This window comes from Melanerpes formicivorus, unplaced genomic scaffold (assembly GCF_026170545.1).
Source record: "Melanerpes formicivorus ecotype bairdi unplaced genomic scaffold, bMelFor1.0.p_v2 SCAF_572, whole genome shotgun sequence".
Classification (NCBI taxonomy): Eukaryota; Metazoa; Chordata; class Aves; order Piciformes; family Picidae; genus Melanerpes; species Melanerpes formicivorus.
In genome coordinates this window covers 825-9,439 of record NW_027142924.1, presented here as the reverse complement: position 1 = coordinate 9,439, position 8,615 = coordinate 825, and the positions used below count along the sequence as shown (strand labels likewise).

Sequence of the window (8,615 nt, the reverse complement as noted above, 5' to 3'; positions counted from 1 at the left end):
AGTGGAGGCGGGTGGCTGGCCATGCCCCCTCCCCCCACCAAGCTAAAAGGGGGAGGGAGCTTCTGGCGCGGTGCGGCCAATAGGAGGGAGGGGAAAGCGCAAAGGCGGGAAAGGGGTTAGGGGTGGGCGGCAAAAGGGGAGGGGAGGGCGGGAAAGGAATAAGGAAGGGGAAGGGAGGGGAGAGGAAGAGAGGGGGGACCAGTATGTACCAGTATGTACCAGTATGGAGCCAGGGCTAGACCAGTCTGGACCGGTTTGGACCAGTCTGGACTGGTTTGGACCAGTTTGGACCAGTCTGGACCAGTTTGGACCAGTCTACACCAGTCTGGACCGTTTTGGACCAGTTTGGAACAGTATGGATCAGTTTGGACCAGTGTAGACTGGTTTGGACCGGTTTGGACCAGTCTGGAGTGTTTTGGACCGGTTTGGACCAGTCTGGACCAGTTTCAAGCGGTTTTGACCGGTCCGGACCGGTTTGGACCGGTTTGGACCGGTCCGGACCGGCTTGGACCGGTTTGGACCGGTCCAGACCGGCTTGGACCGGTTTGGACCGGTCCGGACCGGCTTGGACCGGTTTGGACCGGTCTGGACCGGCTTGGACCGGTCTGGACCGGTCTGGACCGGCTTGGACCGGCTTGGACCGGTTTGGACCGGCTTGGACCGGTCTGGACCGGTTTGGACCGGCTTGGACCAGTCTGGACCGGCTTGGACCGGTCTGGACCGGTTTGGACCGGTTTGGACCGGTCTGGACTGGTTTGGACCGGTCTGGACCAGTCTGGACCGGTTTGGACCGGTCTGGACCGGCTTGGACCGGTCTGGACCGGTTTGGACCGGTCTGGACCGGCTTGGACCGGCTTGGACTGGTTTGGACCGGTCTGGACCAGCTTGGACCGGTCTGGACCGGTCTGGACCAGCTTGGACCGGTCTGGACCGGTTTGTACCGGTTTGGACCGGTCTGGACCGGCTTGGACCGGCTTGGACCGGTCTGGACCGGTCTGGACCGGCTTGGACCGGCTTGGACCGGTCTGGACCGGGTTGGACCGCTTTGGACCGGTTTGGACCGGTCTGGACCGGCTTGGACCGGTTTGGACCGGTCCGGACTGGCTTGGACCGGTCTGGACCGGTTTGGACCAGTCTGGACGAGTCTGGACCAGTATCGAGCTTGGGTGGCCACTAATGAGCTACGGTGGCCACTAATGACCCCCCCCAGCCTCTCCCTCCCTCCCCTCCTCCTCCTCTCCCCTCCCGTTATCCCTTTCCCGCGCTCCCCGTGGCCCACGTGGCGCAGCCGGCCCCACTCCACTCTCTGACATCACCGCGCGGGGCAGCCCTGGTGCCCTCCTCCCCCCTCCCACCTGGGCGCTCCGCCCCCTTGCTCTGACGTAATCAGCAGCCATCGCCTCTCTGCCCCAGCTGCTCAGGCCACGCCCCCCGTGACATAGTCTGCGCTATTCCCCGCCCCCCCATAGCCATCCTGCTGCCCTCCTCCAGCCCCGCCCCCTCCTATAGCCATCCAATTGTCGCCCTCCAGCCCCGCCTCCAGTCCTCCAGTCCCACCTCCTGCAACCTCCCTCAGCCCTTTCCCCGCCCCCTCCATAGCCATCCTATTTCACTCAAACCCCGCCCCCTTGTGACGCAGATGCCCTCTCGTTCCCGCCCCCTCCCTTAGCCATTCTATTGCCGCCCTCTAGCCCCGCCTCCAGTCCTCCAGCCCCGCCCCCCATAGCCATCCTATTGCCTTCCTCAAGCCCCGCCTCCAGTGACGTAACCTGCGCGGTCTTCCCCGCTCCCCCTCCCCTCTAGCTCCCTTCCCACCCTTTCCCTTTCCTATCCCTCACAGCGCCGCCGCCGCTTTCTCTGCTCCCCGCCCCTCCTTTGCGTGGCCCCTAATCACGTGACGATCGCTGGGCGAATCTGGGTGCTGCGGGGTTCACACTGGGATCGCTGGGCGAGTCTGGGGGCATTGGGGTCAGCCTGCAAGAGCTGGGAGAGACAGGAGAACAGCTCGTGAACTGGGAGCAGACTGCTCCCGACCGCGGCAAATCGACACCCACCCCCGCCCCCCTCGCCGCTGGTGTTTCTTGCCCCCCCCCCTCGCTGCTGCCCACCCCCAGACCCGTGGCAGAGTCCTGCAGCAGGGACAAAACAACTCCAGAGAGCAGCAGAGTCTACACTGAGCTGATGCAGAGCGGAGAAAGCAGAGGGGACGATAGTTACGCTGGCTAGGTCGGAGCCGAGAAGGCGAGGGCGGCGCCATCTTGGGAAGGGCAGGCGCTGTCACGGAGAGGGCGACGCCATCTTGGGAAGGGCAGGCGCTGTCACGGGGAGAGCGGTGCTGTCTTGATGCCCTCACTTCCGTCTACATGCCCCCAGACCTCCTTTCTCACCCTCTAAGGCCCTTGAGGTGCTCGCAGCTCGCCTTGAGATGCCGGGGGAGATGTGGCTGGGGGGTCCTGGGACTGCAGGACACCCAATACCGGAGTGAGACCACCCCAATCTTGCGGGACCCCAAACCCTGGAACCCCCCAGAGACCTCTAACACAACACCACCACTCCCCGCCCCCTCAGCTGCTTCAGGACCCTCCAGAGACCCCCCCGGAGACCCTCCAGAGGCCGCCAGACACCTCTCGATGCCCACAAAGCCCCTCTAGACGCCCCAGAATACCTCTCTGCGCCTCCCTTCAGAGGCCACTCACACCCTTGGCAGCAGGCGACAGCAAGCAGTACCTGGCCGTGCCCACAAGGTGGGAGCAGTGAGCAGAAGAGTCAGGGGCGCTAGGGACACCGAGACTCCAGCAATGCCACACAGCAACCCACACGCTGTGGGGACCTGACACAGAGACCCCAAAACCACACTGAGGCACAGACCCCCCCACTCCTCCGTGACCCTCCAGACATGACCCAGGAGCCCCTCCAGAGGTCCCCAGACACCTCTAGATGCTCCCAGAACCCTTCACATGCCCCCAAATTCCCCTTTCATACCCCCAAGCCCACTTCAGATGACAGCAGACCCTCCTTAACAGGCCCCCAACGCTCAGCAGGTCCGGTGCTGCTGTGCCTCGGGAGCAGATCAGCTGGTCTCCCTGCAGAGCTTTTTCCATTCAATGAAAAAACAGCACACCACACACACACATGAAAGACAATCCACTGTTTTAATTGAGAGACAGTTGCTATTTCTGTTTCAAACCACACCCCACACCCCCCCGTGGCTCTGCTCAGGATGTGCTTTTCTCCTCTAGAAGCCTTTCTACAGAACAGAGGGGGGGCACGTCAAGGCCTTTCTGCACACAAATCACTGCCCTTCTGCAATCTCTCAATAAGCAGCACCACTGTTCCTCGGCTGGAACACCTCACACTCACTCTTACACTTTCCCGGGGCTTTCCCTCCCCTCCAAGAACGTCCTGGCATTTCAAACATTTGGCATTTCAGGTCTGCAAGCAGCCTTTGTGGGAGGCTGCCCTCACCCCTCCCTCACTGCTCCTCTGCTGTATCCTCGCCCACCCCCATGTGGCATCACAGAAGGAAAGACAGCCGAGCGGCTACGCTCCTGTTCTTTTTATCACCCCGAGCCGGGGACAGCCTTCTGGGCAAGGTTTGCAGCTTCAGCACACAGCTGAGCTTTGCTCTCACCCATTAAACCCTTTGGTGGTTTCAGCTTCCCGAGGATGTGTCGGCACAAGTCCTTGTCGGGGCACCGCAAACAGGGAGAGACAAAGCTCCGAGATCCAGGAAGAGGACGGCTGAGCAGACACTTCTAAAGAGAGAAACTTCATCAGCTGAACCTCACACTTCTCCCAGCTTTGCAACAGCAAAGAACTTTGTGAACAACACAGTGGTGCTCCTAAGGAGGTCACCAGCTTGCAAGTTACAGGAGAAATAAAAACCTTTTTATTACAGAAGCACTGGCAAAAATTTACGGACAGGAACAGCAGACGAGGAAATTCTGCGATTGAGCTAACGACAGACATCGGGCCTAGGATCTGGCTACCCTGACAAAGGATGCCAACAGGACAGAGTGAGGCCTCAGCAGCACTCCCAAAAAGCCCCACAGAGAGCCACAGGCTCTGGCCCGTGCCCCACCTACGGGCCGGCCCTCCTGGCAGCAGCGCAACACCACCTCTTCAGGAGCCCAGGGACTGACCTCAGCCCCCTAAGGGCCAGGCAAGGTTGGTTCCTGTTAGCTGCCTAAAGCAGCCTCCCCAGCCCTGCTTACATGGACCTTGGGCTGCTGCTGGGGACAGAAGGGGGATGGAGGGCTCCACAACTCGTCACACAGACCCCGAGTACAGGGCTGTTAAGCTGACAGGGTGCCAAGGGAACAGGCTGCCATGAAGGCAGAGACCCAGGCCCTGAACTACAGGGTGGGTCACCTTGCCGCAGCAACACGACCCAGCGGCTTCGCTGTGTCCGACGAATAAAAGGAGGAAGTTCCACAGGAACAGAAGGGAAAACCTTTTCACTGTGTGTGCCAGAGCCCTGGAGCAGGCTGCCCAGAGAGTTAGTGGAGTCTCTGGAGACATTCAAAACCTGCCCCAGGTGATCCTGCACTGGCACAGGGGTTGGACCGGATGCTATTTTGGGGTCCCTTCCAACCCCTAACACTCAGTGATTCTGTGATTAGCTATGCTGGTGACAGAGTCTCACTGAGTGCTGTTTAAAATGTTTTTCTTTTCTTTCAGCCTAGGAGTTTCATATTTAAATAGACCTTCTGCTCTGTCTTCCCCCTTCCTTCTTCCATCTTGCGTCTAAAAACTAGGAGAGCTTGATGAGGTGTATCCTGGGCGTCCCAATGTAACACATCTCAATTGCATACATGGATTTTCTAATCTTTTGCCCCATTGCTTGCACAGGGTGGATTAAGTTTATTACTTAGAGCTTGTCAGGACAGCTGTTGAAGTGTCCTGTGCAATGCAGGAGGAGTTGAATCCCATAGGAAACCACATTACTGTGCTTTGTCAGCCTGGTTATGGTCAGAAACCTCCTTCATTTTTTTTTCTCTTAAACAGATATATCACATGAGTCCCCAGAATTAATTTGCCTCTTCTCATAATTATTTCTTTAAAACTGTCTTAGAAGTGTCACTGTCCTTCCCTCTCCCTCTCTCTAGATACTGGCCTCCTGAGCCCATGGCAGACTTGCACAGAGCTACTGCGAGCACCACTCTGCACGGCCTCTGGGGGGCTTTCAAGCACAGGCACCCCTGGAGAATCCAAACCTAACCTTGCAGCTGGCCTTAGAGCTCCTCTTTGGAAAACTGTCGCTGCCAGGGCCCACAAACCCAACATCCTCTGTCAGCAACCTGGATGTAAGAGCTGAAAAGTGTCAACAGAAATTGTACTTGGACAGCTCAGGAAGATCCTTCAATGAAAGAGCTGGCTCCTCCTGAAGGGCAAGTATGAATGGAGCTCTCAAAGTACCACACTTCAGAGCCTCCTGCTTGCTAGCACTAAGACAATTGTTCATGTAGAACGACTGGCCACTCACTTCAACAAACCCCACAGAACTGGCTCCTATCAACTCTCCAGAAGACACTGCTGCACTAGCTTGGCTGCCTGACCGGCTCAGTTCAGGTGGCTTAGGATCTCACAGAGGGTACCACAAGAACTGAGGGGACTGCAGTCTTTGCAGCTTCAGCTTTCCTTCTCTGCTACTTCTTTTTTCAGATGGATTTTTTTTCAAAGGGACTGCTGGACAGCAGAACAGGATGGATGGCCAGGCCCCAAGAGCGGTGGGGAACAGAGTTAAACCCAGCCGGTGGCCGGCCGGGCACAAGTGGTGTTCCCCAGGACACCCCTTGTGAGAGAGTGAGTCCAGAGAAGGGCCACAAAGCTGGTGAGGGGTCTGGATAACAAGTCTTATGAGGAGTGGCTGAGGGAACTGGGACTGTTTAATCTGCAGAAGAGGAAGCTGAGGGAATTATGGTGTGGTCTGGCTTCAGCTCTCAACTACTTCCACGTTGAGCAAGGACAGCTTGTACTCACAGAAGGCACTGGCTGCTTGGGTTCAAGGTTCCTGTAGAGCTCAGGTCTCTGAGACTTCTGAACAGCTGTGCTTAGCCCAAAATCAGACAGTTTCACATCACCCTGGGAAAAAAAAAATCCAAGAAAAGAATTCAGAAAGATTGTGCTTGAGCAAAAGAAAAGGTTTAACCGCTGCACAGCCTCCTGAGCCCATGGCAGGCTTGCAGAGCTACTGTGAGCACCACTCTGCGCGGCCTCTGGGGGGTTTCAAGCACAGGCACTCCAGGAGACTGCAGGCACTCCACAGAGACTCCAAAACCTCACTGAGAACCCCCCAACTCCTTCAGGACCCCCACAGATTCCCCAACTTAGATGCCCACAAAACCCCTTTGGAGGCACCCAAACCCCCCATCTGATACGCCCAGCTCCGTTTTAGGTACCCCCAGACGCTTCTAATGTCCCCAGACCCGCTGGTGGACCAGCCCAGAACCCCCTGACACTATCCCAGACCCTTTCAGGGGGCTCCACACCCCTTCTAGATGCCCACAAAACCCCTTCACACGCCAAAAGAAACCTTTACCTGCCTCCAAACCCCATTTGGGGCCCACTCAGACCCCTTAGCAGCGGGTGGCAGCAACCAAGTCTGTTGCTCTCACCAATTAAACCCTTTGGTGCTCTCAGCTCTCTGACCCTGTGTCAGTGCAAGTCCTTGTCAGCCGGTACCTTTGTCCTGATCCAGGCGGAGAGAGAACTGCCAGGAACACAGCTTCGCCGCTCCGCTTGCGGCACGCCTGCTGCCGAGGGCAGCCTCGTCCGCAGCCTGCCCGAGAGGAACACGGCCCCCGGGGCCGGGGGACAAACAAAAGCCTTCCACAAAGGAAACAAGGGAAGTCTCTTGGCCACTCTTTACGTGCCGAGTGCGATTGTCATGTGGAACACACCGCGGCATCTGGAATGAGTTTAAGTCCAGGTCTATGGCAGCACAGAGGTTCCTGGAATATCCCGGTACATCGATCCACAGGAGGTTGTCTTTCGGTCCCCAGTCTGATGCTTTGCAGCACAGCCATCACATCATTTCTCTCGAGTGCTTTGAACTGACAATTCATACAGGAGAATAAACCCAAACAGGAGTAAGCAGGTTGGAAAAGAACTTTGATCATCACCGGGCCCAGCAAGAGGACACAGTCTCAGGCTGCACCAGGGGAGGTTTAGGCTAGAGGTTAGGAAGAGGTTCTGCACAGAGAGAGTGATGGCCCATTGGAATGGGCTGCCCAGGGAGGTGGTGGAGTCACCATCTTTGGAGGTGTTCAGGAGGAGACTGGATAGGGTGCTTGGTTGCATGGTTTAGTTGATTAGGTGGTGTTGGATGATAGGTTGGACACGATGATCTTGAAGGTCTCTTCCAACTCGGTCTGGTCTATTCTTTTCTATTCCGTTCCATTCCATACCATTCCATTCCAACACCATCTAATCAACTAAACCATGGCACTGAGTGCCTCATCCAGTCTCTTTCTAAACCCTTCCAGTGATGGTGACTCCCTGGGCACCACCTCACTGAGCAGCACATTCCAAAGGCCAATCTCTCTTTCAACCTGCTCTATTCTATTCTATGAAGACCTTCTTCCTAACATCCAGCCTAAACCTCCCCTGGCACAGCTTGAGACTGTGTCCTCTTGCTCTGGTGCTGCTTGCCTGGGAGAAGAGACCAACCCCCACCTGGCTACAACCAGAACTGAGGGGACTGCAGTCTTTGCAGCTTCAGCTTTCCTTCTCTGCTACTTCTTTTTTCAGATGGATTTTTTTTCAAAGGGACTGCTGGACAGCAGAACAGGATGGATGGCCAGGCCCCAAGAGCGGTGGGGAACAGAGTTAAACCCAGCCGGTGGCCGGCCGGGCACAAGTGGTGTTCCCCAGGACACCCCTTGTGAGAGAGTGAGTCCAGAGAAGGGCCACAAAGCTGGTGAGGGGTCTGGATAACAAGTCTTATGAGGAGTGGCTGAGGGAACTGGGACTGTTTAATCTGCAGAAGAGGAAGCTGAGGGAATTATGGTGTGGTCTGGCTTCAGCTCTCAACTACTTCCACGTTGAGCAAGGACAGCTTGTACTCACAGAAGGCACTGGCTGCTTGGGTTCAAGGTTCCTGCAGAGCTCAGGCTATCTCTCTTCATTAGTGAGGTCGTCCTGTCACCTAGGCAGAGAGATGAAAATGCAGCTATGAAATTAGACCACTGGAATCGTGAGACTCGTTCTGTGTGCGACTCCAGGAGAATCCAAACCTAACCTTGGAGCTGCCCTGAAGAGCTCCTCTTTGGAAAGCTCTCGCTGCCGGGCCCCACAAACCCCACACCCTCTGTCAGCAAACCGGATGTACGAGCTGAAGGGTGTCGACAGAAACTGTACATGGACAGCTCAGGAAGATCCTGCCAGTCCCAGCACACCAGACCTGGAATGATCAAAGAAAGTCCGTTAACATCTCTCTGTGTGTCTGCTCATAGCTTGACGAGAACCCCCCAACTCCTTCAGGACCCCCCCAGATTCCCCAACTTAGATGCCCACAAAACCCCTTTGGAGGCACCCAAACCCCCCATCTCATACGCCCAGCTCCATTTTAGGTACCCCCAGACGCTTCTAATGTCCCCAGACCCGCTGGTAGA

The 8,615-nt window shown here is 56.7% G+C and overlaps 1 long non-coding RNA gene across 1 annotated transcript; it reads right to left on the bottom strand.

Annotated features, from left to right (window-relative positions):
- Positions 1 to 1,828: 1,828 nt before the first annotated feature.
- LOC137460378 (uncharacterized) lies at positions 1,829 to 7,159 on the bottom strand. Its single transcript, XR_010992819.1, has 5 exons — positions 6,685 to 7,159; positions 5,983 to 6,084; positions 2,983 to 3,755; positions 2,218 to 2,459; positions 1,829 to 1,983 (listed from the first exon to the last, which is right to left on the bottom strand). It is a non-coding gene; the product is annotated as an uncharacterized lncRNA (long non-coding RNA).
- Positions 7,160 to 8,615: the final 1,456 nt, after the last annotated feature.